The sequence below is a fragment of the Panthera pardus genome, unplaced genomic scaffold (assembly GCF_024362965.1).
Source record: "Panthera pardus isolate Hobbes unplaced genomic scaffold, ASM2436296v1 HiC_scaffold_11, whole genome shotgun sequence".
NCBI lineage: Eukaryota > Metazoa > Chordata > Mammalia > Carnivora > Felidae > Panthera > Panthera pardus.
In genome coordinates, this window is record NW_026526666.1 from 106347227 (window position 1) to 106364667 (window position 17441).

Sequence of the window (17441 nt, forward strand, 5' to 3'; positions counted from 1 at the left end):
GCCCTGCTTTCTGGCCTAGGGACACCGGTGCTCCTGTGTGATTCACATCCCACACGGGAGCGCGTCAGGAGGACAGGGAGTGGCTTAGGAGACACTCCTGCCTGCGGATTATTACGCCTTCCACCTCAGTGTTCACTGGCTGCACCCCGGCGGCTTGAGATCCTGGTGGGTGTTTTCACTGTGGAAATGGGCAAATGCCACAACCAGGTGCCCACCCCCAGGGCCAGCTGTTAAACATTCACTAGCTTACCGCGGCCTGGGACATCCCACTCCCTGGAGAGGGAGGTGGCAAGACCTTCTAGTCCCTGCCCAGGAAGTTGTGGACGGGGTGTGAGGGCACTGGTCTCATGACCCAAATGCCCTTGGGCAGCCTTGGGCCTGGTCAGCAGGACGGTAGGAGGAGCGGACAGTGGCCTTGGGACCTGGTTTCCCACAGAGCCCTGGGGGATGGTCAGAGGCTGCAGGCGGCACACCGCTTTGGGAGGTGGGGTCGCAGAGAGGGGCTCTCCCTAAACCCTCGGAAGCCACAGGCATGTTGGTCTGGGCCTAAGTTGGAGCAGCCCTCTGGTGGCACTGCTGGAGGGGAGTGTGATTATGGTCAGGTGGCCCACCCGCCCCTCCATACCACTCTCTTCCGGCCTGGAGGAACCCTGGTTTAAAAAAAGCCATGCCCCCTCACAAATGGGACACTGACGAGGCTCGGGTTTGAGCCAAGGTCAGTGTCGGCCACAGATTGGGCCCCAGCCTCCATCTGTCCTCTTCCCCGGCCTTGGTGGTCGGTCCACCCCTCCTCAACAAGACCCTGCTGTCCCCAAGGACTTCTCATGGGACCAGTCCTTCTGTGGGACTTCGCCCTGTCACCAGATCCCATATTCCACCTCTGAAAGCTGTTTCCTGGGGGCCAACACAGATGTGGGCCCCCAACATAGATGCTGTCTCTAGGGTCCTCTTTGTGACCACGTTCTGGGCACCTGTTCACAGAACACTGGAAAGAGTTGGCACCCATCCTGTGGGGGATCCATGGGGGTCCTGCAGAGTCCTTCCCAAGACAGTGAGAAGTTCTCAGAGATGCCCAGGGTGTGATGACAGCTCTGGGGCCCCAGGGTCACGGGCCTGCCTGTGTGGGGACCTTCCCTCCCTCAAGGCCACCACACAGTGATGTCCTGGGAGGTAGGGATGGCTCTCTCGGATGTTGTTGTTGGGATGTTATTGGTGTTAACAGGATGTGAGGAATGGGTTTATGGAGAGAAGTGGCTGATCTCCATAAAATGAAGTGGTTTTCGGAGTGGGATGGCAGGAAGGGAGGGGGCAGAAGGCCCGAGAGGGGTCTGTGCAAGGAGAGGGCAAGCCTGGACTTGGATTTCCCAGTGAGCTGATGTTTAGTTGTGCCTCTGTTTCTTAGGAGAGACAGAAGCTTTCGTGTCTTCCCGACCACTAGCTCTTCACAGGCCCAAGCAAGGGAACTTACGAGGAAGATGTGCAAATTAATCAAACTGTTCTCTTTCAGGAAAACCAAACGCGGAATCTACTCTCTAGGACACTTCCCTCTCCCAAGACCAATGACCCACTGGGTCAAACTCCAGAAAACTATACGCTTGTCCAAACAGACCCAGGAACCCCTAGCCTAGCCTGTCAAATCATTTCATGGACAGACATTGTGGGTGTCCCCAAAGTTCCTGCTGCTGACCCTGGCACAGACCTGACAGATTAGAGGGAAAGGCCATTGTTCTGTTCCTTGAGGTGGGGGGTGGGGGGGACAGGTTTCTACAGAAACAGTTAAAGCCCCACCCAGGGTTAATCAAGCAGGGGAAGGAGTGAGACATTCAAATGCAAGGCCAGTTGTCCCATTGGCTGCCTTCCCACCACTGCCTGGGAGCAGAGACTCTGAATCTAATGCAGGAGCCCCCCCCCCCCCCCGCAGGGACCAACCAGCTTGACACTGGGGCCTACCGAGCCCCTGGGCTAGTGGGGAGGGCGTCATGTGCCTCCAGCTCCCCGCCCCTCTCACTCATGGCCTCCCTGAGCAGTAGAGACGATGACATTTGTGCACACAGGAGCGTCACCCTTGCGATGACCCCATTTGGGAAGGACGCACCAACAGCCAAAGACGGGAGACCCTGGCCCACCACCGGGGGCACTACAGATAGACCAGAACCCCTTCCCGGGCACCACGGACAGACTGCACACACTCAACGCGCCCAGCCAGCCCTTGCGAGTGCTCTCTCTGCCTCCCATCACACGCTGTGAGCTGCCGTAGGACACCTTCCCTCGGGCCTCCTTGCAGGCTCCCAGTGGAGTGCTCCTGATTCCTGCATCCCCCATAGCGCGAGAGCTTGCTCTCCCCACAGGCGCCTGTGTAGCTGTTGGTGCTTCGCTTGTTCGGTTTTGCAAGTGTGACTCCTCCCAAACGACACTTCACCTCCAATGAAGCCAGGTGCCCACCCGGGAACCCTTACAACAGGTGCACAGTCCCCACCGCCCAGGGTTCTCAGCTCCCTCCTGGGGGTTGTCACCCTCAAAATGATGACTGATACTCTGCAGGGTAGCTTGGCCTGCTCCCCAAGGCCAGAAGCTCCTTCTCTGCCCAGTCTTGCTTCTCTGTTCTCTGAGGCACCCCTCCCCACAGTACTCCTCTTGCACAGGATCCCCTGCCCCAGGCTCTGCTTCCAGAAAATGAGCCAGTGTCTGAGTTTTGCCTTCCCGAGAACTAGTGAATCTGAACTTTTCTCAATTCTGATGGCCCATGGATGTGATCATTGGCTCACTGGGCCATGGCCCACTCCTATCTGTCCATAGAATATCTTGTGTTTTTCTTTACTTTTTAAAAAAATTTTTTTAAATGTTTATTTATTTTTGAAAAAGAGAGAGGCAGAGTGTGAGCAGGGGCGGGGGAGGGGCAGAGAGAGAGGGAGACACAGAACTTGAAGTGGGGTCCAGGTTCTGTACTGTCAGCACAGAGCCTGATGTGGGGCTCAAACTCACAAACTGTGAGATCATGACCTGAGCTGAAGTCAGATGCTTAACTGACTGAGCCACCCAGGCGTCCCTATCTTGTGTTTTGCTTGACAATTTATTAGTTCTTAATTCTGATTCAACTTTGCTATGGCAAGCATGACTGTAAGGAAATAGGTGCAGAAGTGTATTTATCACGTTTATTCAGAGTCTGTACGAGAGGAAAACTTAAAAAGGAGAGATTATTAATATCCTCAATGAGATGAGAGAAAATAGTGTGACCACAGTAAAAGATCAGAATGCTGTAGAAATAAATATTCAGAGAACAAAAATGTACTCTTGGAAATTAATATTACAGAAGAATGAAAAGCTCGATGAAGGAGTTGGAACACAGAATAAAAGCATTTCCTTGAAAGTGAAGCCACAATACCGGGAAAAGGAATTCAGAAAGGTCATTAGAGGCCTGCCAAAGAGGTCCAGGATCCTGATATTTACCACAGAAAAAGGAAACAGAGAAAAGGGAAGAAAAGAAATAATTTAAAATTAGTAATTCAAGAAAATTTTTTGGAACTGAAGGACAGGAATTCCCAGACCAAAAGAGCCACCAGGCATCTAGCAAAAGGGATGGAAATGAATCCACACAAAGGTCATTTTCATGAACCGTCAGATCACTCAGGACAAAAAGAAGCCCCTAAACACCTCTAGCAAGAAGAAACAAGCGGTTTCCATACCACAGATCAGGACTTAAACAACGTCGCCTTTACCCACAGCAGCGTCAGAAGCTGGGAGACACTGAAACAGTTCTCACATTATGGAGGGAAAATGGTTCTATACCCAACCAAACTATCACACAAGTGGATTAAAGATATTTTAAAGCCATGTGTCTGCCATGTGCCCTTTCTCAGGAAGCTACTGAAGGACGTGCTTCACTAGAACAGGGACTAATTAAGAAAGAGCAAGCCTCAGATCCAGGAAAATCCAACCCAGGGGAGCAGCAAAAGGAATCTTCAGGATGCAGATCAAGGAGTTCTTGAGGGGCCAGCCCTGCCGTGGACCCAGGGAGAGCTGACCAGGCCTGGGACAGGGCAGAAGCTCCCGGAGGTACCTCCTTAGAAATACTCCGTGTGTTTGAATTTAAGCCACTGGCAAGAATCTAAGGATGAATTAGTAATGAGTTCAGAGAAAACTCAGCAAGCATGAGAAAAGAAAGGTGATTATTAACTCCAGGGAAAACAACACGTGTGTGGGGTGGAACAATAACCATGGCATGCCACAGGCCTGGTGTGAATACAAATCTAATCCCTGAGGACAGAGCTAACTAAAATTATAACTCCATTGAAAACGGGGGCACAAGTGTGGGGAGAGGTGGAAGGAGTAAAAGCTATTGTCCATAGAATGAATTCAGTGGACAATACCTAAAACAGAAACACCAGGAAACTGTGGTTTAATCATGTTGTTGCACAGATGCATGTAAATAACGCAAAAGTTATCTGGAATATGGAAGTTGTCTTTGGGGACAGCATAGGGGGTGACTGGGAGGCTGTGTTTGTCCAAGCCTCATAGGAATGCCTGACTCCTAAGCTACATACAAGTATAACTTTGATAAAAAATGAAATAAGGGCCGCCTGGGTGGCTCAGTTGGTTGAGCGCCCAACTTTGGCTCAGGTCATGATCTACTGGTTCGTGAGTTCGAGCCCCGCATCGGTTTGCTGCTGCCAGCACAGAGCCCCCTGCAAATCCTGTGTACCCACCCCCTGCAGCCCCTCCCCCACTCACGGCCACATGCTCTCTCTCTCTCCCTCTCTCTCAAAAATAAATACACATTAAACAAATAAAAATTCAGTCGGTATACTTTGCACCCTGTGAGGCCTGGCAACCACTTCAGTAATGTTGGAATGACGTGTAATTAAAGCTCAAACTTCTCTGCTCTCCTACGATAAGTGACCTTGTCACACTCTCCACTCCTCTTTTGATAGTTGATATTCAGCTGGGACAACGACCGTTTCCCCGTGATGGGGTCTCACGGAGTCTAGCGCTCCCACCCTGAGTCCACCGTTCTGGGCAGGCATAGTCTCCGCCACGTTCTGCCCCTTTTGTCGTGAGACCACTCAAGGCTTAGCCCTACTGTGGACCGTCCTGTGTTTTAGGCCACGTCTTGTTTCATGACCTCACGTTACCGTGACACCCTGGGCTCCGAATCTCAGCAGGGTTCAATTTCAGCTTTGATGGAGGAAGCTGGCCCTACCCCAGCCAGTCATGAATTCCGCACCTTTAGAGTAGTTACGCATAGTGCACGTGTGTCTTGTGAAATGGAATAACTTTGGTTTCCTTGCCGGCGCTTTCTGGCCATTGTCCCGTTTAGGAAACGGGAATGATCTCAGTCTTGATCCCTTTCTCCTTGGGCCCCCAGGATCCTGGCTGTCATCTTCAGAGATGGCCAGGTAATAAGTGAACATTCTAGGGACTTAACAATCATTCTTTCCCGGAGGATGCTCGAAAACACCCACACCCTTCACAGAGGGCAAAGACCCCCATTCTGCTGGGGAGACTGTGTGTCACCTCATGGCCTTTGTATGCAGCCACATGGGGCTGGATTTCCAACAGGTCACGGAGCTGTGGGATCTCGGGCAGCCTGCCCGGCCAGCACAGGCCCGGTGCCCCCTCCCCCCGCCCCCCCACCATGCCCAGATATCTTCCAACACTCCCAAAGATGGGCCTTGGGCATCTTCAAATCTACAAATAGTAGAAACACCACCAGTTTTCTGTAAGACCCCTTCAGCTGACGCAGCCCCTTCCAAAGGCCCCCACTCTTTCTCTCTTGAAAGCTCATGGGCTAGGGCCTCCCCATGGTCCCTCATGTTTCAGTGCCATCGGCAGCACCAGGACATCCCAGAGACTGTGGGCTGGATCACAGCTCCGAAAGAAAAAGTTCAGGTTGGTGGGGACTTTCAGGCCAGCTCCGATTACAAGTGATGAGGTCACTGTAGACCCCACGAGACAAACCTCTCCCTGACGCTTTCCCAGAAGCCTCGGTCCTACCTGGTCCCCGTGGGGACAGCTGGGCGGCAGGGCAGGTGGGCAGGTCGGCAGGCTCGGCTCCCAGGGCTGCCTTATCGTGGCCTGGCTGGGCGGAATGTGGTGGAAACCTTTGCCTGGTACAACCGGCCTCTGCAGCACAGCCCAGGAATTTTGCGTTGAATAATTTTTAACTTCTGCTCTGAGAAAAAACCAGGGCTGTATATAGTGTCTGTCTACATAGGAATGCCAAGCGGCTTTCACTTAAAAGTAAATACCTCAATAATAACAAGGAAACCTGCCTTGGGAGAAAAAAAGAGAGAAAAGAACAGAAAAAGAAAGCAGTCACAGGGGCTTAGGGACCATTCAGCTGGGCTACAGCCAGGTCTTACCTCTCCTTCTGTGGTGAAGCCGGGGCGCTGACTCCCTCACACTCTGGGTACAAAGCCGGCTTGGCGGCCGCTCCCCCACCCCTCATCCCCTCCCCCCCCCGTAACTCCTCATCCAGGACTGATTTCTCTCAACAGCCTCGGATTTCAGGAAGTGCTGGGGCCAGGCACCATTTCTGCCACCTGCAGACCCCGACTTCCATACTCCTGGCGTTAGTTGTATATTCATCCAGGGCTTGGGCCAGTAATCCTGTGGCCGCAGGAGACAGAGGCCGCCTGGAGCTCCAGTGGGCCCTGGGGACGATGGCAGAGGGGACGGCCTGGCCGGCCCTGCCCAGAGTGACCATCATACAGCAAGCTGGAGCTGGGAAACTCACAGCCTGAGGCCAAAGTTTTCCTTCAAAGACCTCGAGTTTTTCTTCAGCTCCAAGACAGGCGTGACCGACACCCTCGACGTCCCGGGAGAGGCCTACAGATCCACGCAGGAGGGTGCTGGGCTGCCACAGGAGGTGGTATCACCATCCACTGCAGAGGGTGGGGATCCAGGGGGCCCAGCTCTGTTCTGCCACATGGGCCACAGGCTCAGCTCCCTGGGAGTCGCCACAGGGAACCCTAGGTGTTGGAGGGACTGAGCCTGGAAGGGGCTTAGGTCCAGCCTCTGGGGGTGGGGTCAAGCAGTGGGGCCAGATACAAGGGTCCTGGGCAGGTGGTCAGGAGGGGCTGGCTCCCACCACCCTTCCCCACCTTGGCTCCCCAGCCTCTTCACAAAACATCGTGTGGTCCCTGGACACCCCTGGGCTTGTTCAGGAACAGCAGAAAGCTCATTTTGCAATGACCCAGCATGTGCATCATGGCAGCTACAGGCCATATGTCCAAGCAGGGCGGACACTCATCCCGGCCCGTGTTGGCAGTAAACCTCAGGAACATGCATGGGGAGCAGGGGCTCCCCTCAGGACACGCCCTCTTGCACGCTGGATGCCAAGGGGTGAGTAAGGAATGGGAGACACGGCAAACCCGGGCGAGGCCACAGGCCAGGATCCCCGACGGTTGAGGGGTAACCTGTTGGGGTGTGGGCTCAGGCTGCAGGTGGCTGGGGCTCCTCGGACAGGAGAGCTCTGATCCTTCTTACCGTGGGTGAGGGGAGAGGTCGTGCCCCCACCACTCCCCGCACTGCCTATGGGCCACAGGGTTGCTTTAAGCGTGGGCGCTGTCAGCCCCCAGTGTGCTGAGCTGGCTGACGCTCCTTCCACCTGTGTTTGTCCTGCCCCGGGTTCAGGATGTGTCAGTTAGCCCTCGAGCTTCCAGAAAGACTCCCAGCCCTGTATGCTGCCCTCTGGGGCTGCCCACCCACGCGCCTGCCGCTTCCCTGACAGCACGGCAGGGAGGCCCACGCCCTGCTGTCCACACCCCAGCCAGGCTGCCTCGTCCACACCTGCCCACACACTCCACGTTGGACAGTCTGGTGGTGAATTCTCGTGATTCACTTTGCGTGTCGCCAACTGCTAATGTGCTTGACCGTGTCAAGCCACGGGCTCAGGGGCCCCTCTTCTGGAACATGCTTCCCCACGTGGGGCCCCAGGCTCAGGACCCCCTCTTCTGGGACATGCTTCCCCACGTGGGGCCCCAGGCTCAGGACCCCCTCTTCTGGGACATGCTTCCCCACACGGCCCCGGGCTCAGGGCCCTCTTCTGGAACACTCATAGCCTTTGCTCCTTTTCTCACTTTTTTGGGGTGGGATTTCTATTCTTTTCCTGTTAAATTGCAGAATTCCTTATATACCTTAGATAGCAGTCCCTATGGATTTACTCATTTCAGTGAACTCAGGTCCCGTCATGTCCCTTGGTCAGGAATCCCTGACCTTGATATAACCAAATGCATCCACTTTTGCCATGATGTCTTGTACATTTGTACATTTGAAGTTTTGTTTAGGGTCTCTGTCTCTGTCCCTCCCAGGCCACCAGGCATCAGCGAGTTCTCTGGCCTGTCTTGCGCCACGTGGTAACCCTGTTTCCCCTGCCCCGGCCCAGCTGACTTGCCCGGGTACGGCTGCTGCTCCCCCCGCCGCTGTGTCTCTCTTTGCCCAAACCAGCTGGTTGGTGAAGCTGTCGCTTTGCCAAGTGCCCCTAACTCCTGGAAGAGCTGGCCCCCCTTTCCCTCTTTTTTGATATTTGCTTGGTTATCCTTTTTTTTTTCATATCTAGTTCCTGAAAAATCTCCATCTGTAATTTGGAATAGGATTGCATGGACTTTGCAGATTAATGAGGAAATCTTGTGTTTGTATAACGCTCACTTCCCCCATCTCAGAACAGAGAGCCTCTTGCTGGTTCAGATCAGCGTCCACAGGCTTTATTTGAGGTTTGCTGTTCTCTCCACAGACGCTGTGTGTATTCTTAAGGTGACTCCCAGATACTTGATCGTTTTCCTTGCTATTGTGAGTTCTTTGTTTTCCCTAATGGGTTAATGCTAGTTTATAGAATACTATTGGTTTTTTTCATTGTTAAAAAATGAAGTGAAATTTACATAACATAAAATTAACCTTCTTCTTCTTCTTTTTTTTTTTTTTAATTTAAGTGGTCTCTGTGCCCAAATGTGGGGCTTGAACTCATGGTGTCAAGAGCCAAATGTTCTACCAATTGAGCCACCCGGGTACCTAGGCGCCGTGATGTATTATTTTTAATACACTGTTTCATTTGATTAGTTGCGGAGAGGATTTCCATTTTGAGAGCCAAAGGCTGCATCCCTGCCCCACAGGCCCGCACAGCAGGGCCACATCCCCATGGGCACTGCTTGACCTTTCTCTGCCCTGACCTCCCCTTGGCCTTTCCCCTCTTGGGTCGGGGCAGGGTCCAGAAACCTCAAAGCAAACCCCAGGCTTCGAAGCACACGGGGAGGCCTGTCTCCCTGCTGCCTCTGTTCCCTGTGCTGGGCACTGGGCGTGAGGTCCCTTCCCTCCCATCCTGGGGGCATCGTGAGGCCCCTGGAGACTTGGGGGACCATCAGTAGCGTCCTTGTAGCCACAGCAGGTGCTGTGTGTGTGTGTGTGTGTGTGTGTGTGGTAAGATGTGGATTTAGTGACATTTAAATGCTTATGCAGGTTCTCAGGGAATCCAACAAAGGGAACAGAGACATTCCAGAATGCAGAGAACACACCTCACCCTTTCCAAGGGAAAAAATGACAGAAAAAGAGCCGAGTGTCCTTCACATAAGACATTTAAAGGACTGAGAAGTTAGAACTCTCAGGCTTTCACAGGAACTCCTCTTCAAAAGAAGCACCGGCAGGCACACTTGGGAAAATGTCCAGCGCCAGCAGTTAGAGAAACACAAAAGCATCAGGCACCATGAGTTCAAGTTTATTCAAACACTAACACTGCTGTGAGTGTATGTAAAAAGTATACACCAAACGGGGTGCATCCTGGGGTGTCTGCTTGCGGCTGTCGAATCGGAACCCTCGCACCCACCTCTCAGGAAAGCCCACCAATGTCACAGCAGTAAGACCACGCAGGGGACAGAGGAGCAGAGAGGGACCCCAACTACCCCCGGATGGAACCCACAAGCTCTGACCAGGCGCAGTGAGTACCAGGCACTGAGGCTGTGTCCGTAAAGGACAGAGAGCAGGTCTTGGGAGATGGGGCGGCTTTAGTCAGGGGGCAGCATGTGGACTGAGCAATGAAAAGGAGGCAGGGGGTGAGGGTCTTAGGAAATGGCCTGAGTGAGCAAGTGGAGGGGGTGGGGGAGAAGGCAGGTACGGCTTAGGAGGCCAGGCAAGGCTTTGGGAAGAGAGTTATGTCCCAGGAAGGCAGGCGTGGCCAAGGAGCAGGTACGGCAGGTGACACGTGTTGCTGGGGTGGGAGCAGGGCCAGAGCGCGTCGGACCTTGCCGATTGGCTGGGGCCAAGGGTTGGATGTGAGGAAGCCACGAATGTACAGGGTTGACACAAGACGAGACGTCCCAATCCCTGGCAGGAGTGACAAATGGGGACAGCAAACAGGCCAGGAGGAACCGTGCTTCCGTGGAACAGGTCTGATGATGGGGGCGACGAGCAGGCCCAAGCCAGAGAGGGTCGGAGAGCGGTCATTCTGGAACCCTGACCACATCCCCAGGCAGCTGAGGGGCCAGAGAGGTTGTGTGTGCCCCACAAGCAGGGGCCTCTCACATGTCCAGAGGAGAGAAGGGCAGCACCAGCTGTGAGCCTCTTTCAGCCCCTAGGAAGTTCCAGGACACCGGGGGAGAGACCTCCCGACACCCACCAGCATGTATGGTGATGGGAACACCGCCCTGGGAGGACTGCCTTGGAAAGGGTCTGCTGGGTGTGTGTGTGCAAGTATGTGTGTGTTTGTGTGTGCATGTGTGTGTGGTGTCCCCCCCACACCTACATTGCCAGGGAGGTGACAGAGGACCAGGTCCAGCCGTTTGCTGGGAAGCCTGCCCAGGTCCCAGGCTGTCTGGAGTTCAGGGAGCCTGGGCTTGGCCACAGGTCGGAACCGTGAGAATCCACAGGCCGGGGCAGTTGCAGGGACCAAAGCAGCCAGGAGGGCCCGGAGGCCCTGGTGGGGCAGCCTCTGACTGGTGGTGGAAAATGCCTCCCCCAACCCCAGGCCCCGGTGTGCCGGGCACCCTCAAAAGGCGGGGGGCTCACAGCTGACGGCCGTCCATTGTCCTCAAGATGGGAGGGATGCCTGTGACGTGTGGGAGCCAACGAAGAGAAGTTGCCCTCTTATGATGTGTGGCTTCCAGGAGCCAGCGGGTTGGAACGGCACCAAGCCAGGCCCATCTGCGCCCAGCAAAGAGGAAGGCACCTGACGCCCACAGCCCACGCAGGTGCTGGGAGACTCAGGGGAGTGCGATGCTGGCCACCCTTGGCCCCAGGGCACCTCCTGGGGGGCCGTCAGCGAGGTGGTCGGGGGTCGGCTGTGGGCGCCCGGAAGAGAACAGCCTGCTCCCGGCCGTTAGCCGCCTCCAGAACCGCACAAATGGCACAACGTGGGAGGCTCGCCGTGAGCTCTCCTTAGAGCCCGCTCGGCCCACACCGCTGAGCTCGGCCAGCCCTGGCGGGAGGGCATCTGCAGGCCCCAGGCGGACAGCACCAGCTCTTGAAAGCGGCCAGCCATTCCCATGTTTACCTGAGCCGGATCACCGGTCACCCGCTGGGGTCCCACTGGAATACAAAGCTGGAAGCCTCACGGCGGGCAGGCGTGTGCTGTGCGCACCAAACAAAATGCGCCAGCACACGGGGTCCCCTGATCACGTGGGAAATACGCACAAGCGGAAGAAGAAAGTCAACACCAGCGCTGATCCACTCCTAACAGGCCCCAGCACCGGCACTTTGGTGCCTTCCCTCATAAACTTTTTCTACACGTTGACGCAAGAACTGGGTTAAAAACCAACCACGCTTTTTCGCATTTGAGACCGCACTAGATTTTCTCCCTTTTTTGTTATGACATGCTCAGCACACATGGCTGAGTAGCTGCCTGTCATGATATCATCTGCCCACAACAGGGTTTGCTCAAGTTGGTTTCTGGGGTGTCAGGCGAGCGCCTCATCTCTTATTTCGGGTTAGAATTCTGGGGACAAGTTCCAAGGGCCAGCACCCTGGGCAGCCGGTATGCCGGTTTCTGTCGACTTACAGATGAGCCACGGGGATGCCGAGTTGCTCACCCCAGGTCTGGCCGGGGGCAGGGACTGAGAACCTGGTCCCAAGCTCTCCCGGCTGGCCATGTCTTGGGGTCCCCATGGAGGGGAAGACCCCACGCCTTCCTCGGGGTCACTGAGACCTGCCCAAGGCCAGCACTCTGGGGTGGCCGAGGGTCCCCGCTCTCAGCCAGAGCTGTGGGGCCTCCCTCGACTCCTCCTCACCTGCGCCCTCTGCCTCCCTGCCCAGTTTCCCTTTTCTCAGCAGGATGGCTGCCTCGGTGGGTCAGGACCAGCTGTGGGGTCTGCCCCAGGCTTTTGCCAACTTGAAGGCAGCTGTGTGCTTCATGTCTGCACCAGGGAACTGCGGGGGGGGTGGTTCTGTCAGCAGGAGAGTGACCCTCATCTGGGACCAGGCTCCTCCCTGCCTGGACGGCACAGTTCTCTGGAGGAATGTGAGTCAGGATTCCTCGTGCCATGTCCCCTCCGTGTGCACAGAGAGCAGAGAGGAACGAGGTCTTGACCACGTGGCAGGCCCCAGGAGATCCCCACGGGCTTAGGGAGAGGTCAGAAGCTGCTGAGTCTGTGTGGCGGGGTCCCTAGAAGACACCTCAGCCACGACAGCCCCTTCCAAGGTGAGCACGTGGTGCCACCAGGAGAGGCCTGCAGGGTGCCCAGGGGCTCCAACTGGACACACCGTACGGCCCCCTTCCCACTGCTCCCCAGTTCTGGGGTGAGGGCAGCCGTGCTGCACCTGAGGCAATACTTCACTGAGGGCCAGCCTCAGGCGTCTTTCCAGACCACAGCCCTCCTACAATGAAGGCTACGGATCCCTTTCATCACCTTCGCCTCCACTATCACATCATCAGCACACAGAGACTCAGCACCAGGACACGTCCTGTCCCCCACAGGCCACTGGCCACCTCCCAGCACCATGATGCCCCACACCTTCTGCACAGGGGATAGGTGTCCGAGCACCCGTCCCCATGGCCTCCTGCTCCCATCCCCCGGCACCCTCCCGCTGCCCCCACCCTGACAAACTTCCTGCTCATGCTCTGCCGCCATGGCTCTGAGAAGCTTCTTGCGGCCTTCGTCCTGGTGAGCCCTTAATTGCCAAATAAATATTTGCCCAGGGTGGGGCTTGGTGCTCAGGGTTAAGTATTAAATGGGCCTAAAGTCAGAGGATCCTGTGGCAGCCGTATAAGGGCCCGGGCGGCCATGGGAGCATGGGAGATGACAGATGTATTGTCAGGCCACATCCTGGCCCCCCTCTTCAGACTGGAAGGCGGAGGTCACCCCTCAGCCGACCCGGCATCAGGCAAAGGCCAGCAAAGGGACTGAGCAGAACAGAGGCACTGGGAAATCGGGGGGGAATGTGAGGGGCACAGGAAGCCATCATCCATGCCAGAGGCCAGCCAGCAGGTGGCAGGTCCCACAGGTGAACAGAGTGTAGTAAAGGGGCCTCCATGTTGACCGTCAACAGCCTGAGTCCCCGTGGCTGTATGAACTACCTATCACTGCATGACAAGTGATCCCACGTGTTGTGTGTGCAAGGACAGGCATTTGTCTTCTTTCTGTGGCTCAGGGAGCAGAACAGTGGCCGTAGGCGAGGCTGCACTGTGGTATGGGACGGGGCTGCATCACCTCAGAGCTCGGTGGAAGGCTCCCCCAGGGCGGGCAGTCCTAGAGAGAGCCCAGAGACAGGCTGCAGCCTTCTCAGAACCAATCTGGAAAGTGCTGCCCTCGGAATTTTGTTGCATCGTGTCCACCTGGGGTAAGTGCGGAATCAGGGAGGGGAGGGGCGGCACAGGGGACAAATACCTCACAGTGGGACGCCTGAGGCAGCTTGGAGGTTGCCCACCATGGGTGCTTCCATTCAGAACAGCCACTGGTCAGGATCGCTGCCCACTCCCTGTTGTTTCCTTTTGCTTCTTCCTTGAAGCCATTCATCTCATTTATGGGTGTGCTTGTTTGTGATTGGTTGGTTGAGTATCAAGTGGGAGGAGTTTTGAAAAGATACGCACTTCAACTAAATTCAACTGGGAACAGGCCTTCTCTCCAGAGACCCCAGGAACCCACATGCACACTGAGGTCCCTGCTACCTGTTGTCTGACAACATCTTGTTCTACAGAAATGTTGGCACACGTTGTCCTTATCTGGTCTTTTCAAGCATTAAGCAATTTCATAAGAACGGCCCCGTGTGTGGTCATTCCACCCGTTTATACTGTACTTCAGTCACTCTGCAGCACCTGAGTCTCCAAGCCAAGCCAGAATCTGGGTTGGTTTTGTGTCACCTTGGCTGGGCCACGAGGGGCCCCAGATACGTGGTCAAGCATTATTCAGGTGTTTTTGTGAGGGTGGTTTTGGATGAGATTAATGTTTGTAGAGGTGGAGGGAGTAAGGCAGATGGTCCTCTCCAGCAAAGGTGGGCCTCGTCTGATCCACTGAGAGCCTGAACAGAACAAAAAGGCCAACCCTCCCGCACTAAGAGGGGATCGCGGCTGCCTGATCACCTTCAAGACGGGATATAGGTCTTTTCCTGCCTGTGCACTCGGCCTGGAGCTAAAGCAGCAGCTCTCTGGGTCTCTGCCTTGCCAAGTGCATCTTGGGACTTCTCAGCCTCCACAATCTGATGAGCACATTCTTCACAGTAGATCTTTATACAGGTTCTGTTCCTCTAGAGAACCTTGACCAACACATACCCGACACATACTTTCCCAGTGAGTGGTTGACGGTGGGTTGCATCTTGCTCATCTAATGGAGCAGAAGGGACGAGGGGTGGGCCTGCCCGCCTCAGGGGTCCAGCGTATCTATCCCGCCCACGCTGCCCCCCTGGGTCAGAGATATGCCAGCCACTCTAGACCTGTGCATCAGCCTCACATCCAGGCCCAGGGGCTGGTGAGCGACTCTGGGGGGTGAGGGTCACCTTGTGACTCAGAGAAAAGATTGGGTTTCTCAGGTCATGAGAGGGGCCTCAGCAGGCTTTCCAGAAGCAGGAAGACAGGCTCCCTGGAGAAGGAGCAGTCCTCACATGCTTGCAGAGGTGCTCAGAGTGTGTGTGTGTGGGGCGGGGGGAGTGTGATGGCCCCGGGTTTGCCAGGTTTCCTCTGAGGTGCTGGTGAGGGTTTGGGGGAGGGGGGCAGGAACCCATGATCTGGTGCTTTCGGATGCCTGGGACAGGAGGTTCTGGGTGTTACAGGTTGAAGGCAGGATCCCTTCCTCCCTGCCAACCTGAGGAGCACTCTGACATTCCTCACTGTGGAGGGGCCAGCGTTCAGGTCCTGAGAACCCCCATTTGAGCACTTCCCTGAGAAAGGGCCTAGGTTCTCACCTGTGCATCAGAATGGCATGGTGTCAGGGGTCCAGGCTGGACTCCCACTGGACAGGGACGCCACCTGCAGGCAGACTTGAGAACGTGCCGCCCCCGGGGATGGGCAATCCAGTGCTGGGACGAGATCCCATGGCCCCAGACCAAAGGGAGGATGGGGTCCCATTTCAGCCCCGCAGCAGGTGGCTAGGTGAGGCCCCGCAGACCAAGGATCGAGGTCACCAGGGCAGTATCCCTGTGCCCAGGCCCCAGCTAGGGGGTGGTCGAGCCCTAAAGGCAGCGTGACCTTGGTCATAGGTGGGGCATGTCCTCCAGCTTCAGAGGTTTGCTAATAACAGGATACTGGCTTCCCTGCAAGGCTGATTTCTTGCATTTCTGAGAAAGTTCCAGCCAAGGCTGCAATGCTCTTTGGCTCAGTGAGTAGGGAGCCCTTGGGGCCCAGGGGGCTCAGCTTGACAGGCCTAGTATCCAAGAGGCCAGCACTCTCCAGGCCCTGTCCCCACCCAGCCCTGTGGCTGACTCAAGGACAAGTATTCACACTGTCCTTGTAGCCCATGGCTCCTGGGGGAGCACTGCCGCGTGCTGGGTTCCTGTCGTAGGTGCCAGGCCTGCTGATGGCCACCGCTGAACACCTCGAGTGGTAGGCATCCCAGCAAGGCCCCCCCTCCGCTCACACCCTCGAAAGGCAAAGACAGGGTAGGGTAGGGCAGTCTGGGGCGTCCAGGTCGGCTTCCCCCCTGGTCTCTGCACGCATGCTCCTCACATACCCCACAGCCTAGGGAAATGGGACTGGTTGCGGAGGACAGGGTGGGGGGTGTTGTAAACACAGCAATTAAGGCCTCTCTCTAATGGCAGGCAATTAATTAGCTGATAATTGAGCCTCGCCCAGCTCCCGGCTGTTTGGGAAGAGCCACCAACTTTCGCCTGCTCCTGGTACTGTGCAGGTAGGAGGTGGATGGGGTCACCAGGCAGGCAGAGGGGCCTGAGCCTGCCCACCTCCGCACATGTCCCTGAACAGCTGTGTGGAAGCCAGGGCACCTTCCCCGGAACTGCAGGGACACTCTCCCAACGGAGCCCAGGAGCTCCCCCCCTTCCCGCCTGGAGCAATGAGCCCAGGCATGTCTCTTCCCTCAGGCTGGCACAGGAACCTCCTTCCTGAAGCAACATCAGAAAGGCCTCAGATGCTCCTGCAACCCCTGGGAAGCTGGCTGTTTTGCTCAGGCTCCTCTGGGACAATCCTGGCCCAAGAGAGTGTGGCTAGTCCGGGGCTCTGTTGGCAGCTCAACAAGGGCTTCCCGTCTTTCAGAAGCCGCAGGCCCCCTTTGTCCAAATAGCCACATTATAGGAAAAAGCTGAGCATAAGGAAGGTGACTGGGTTTCAGGAGACAGAACGGAAACCAATGACCCAGAGACGGCCGATAAGCAGCAGACAGCTGCAGGTACCGGAGGAGCAGGTCCCGCGAGTCCCGGGTGCCCGGCACTCAGGCCCCCCCAGCAGTAGGACCTTCCTAAAGACATGGGGCACATCACGGCTGAGAAGACAAGCGTGTGCGCCGTGAGCTGACCTGGCCACTGAGGCTCCTCTCCTGCCCCCTATCCCCGGAGTGTGGCCTCCCCACTCCCAGCAGCTGCTCCGGGACACACTTTGGAGGTGGTGAGGTGTGGACAACGCCTGCACGCGTGACAGAGCCACTGAAGGCCTCTGTATACACTTTTAAGATTTGGCGCATGAGTGGGGGGATGCATTTGTCCTGGGGCTGCCCAAGACTAGCCTCTACCTAAGTTCCCTTGTTTATTAAAGCTGCCACCTACCCAGCGTCCTGCCTCTTTCTTTTGTCTCGCCTGCCCTCTGCTTTGGGGACAGTTTCAGATCTCTCCAGGGAGGCTGGCCAACCATCACCTCCTGGGAGTGTGTTTATTCTGTCATTTTATCCCACGTGGGATTCCTGTGACCTCCCTGCAATCGAGATGCAGAATGTTCTGCCCCACGGAGACCCCTCCTGCTGCCCCTTCTCGCCATCCATGCCGTTCCTGGATTGGATTTTTTCCCCCAGCAAATGCTAAATTGTATGAAACTTATCCAGCTAAATTGTATGAAACTTATACACAGGTTATTCCAAAGCGTCTCT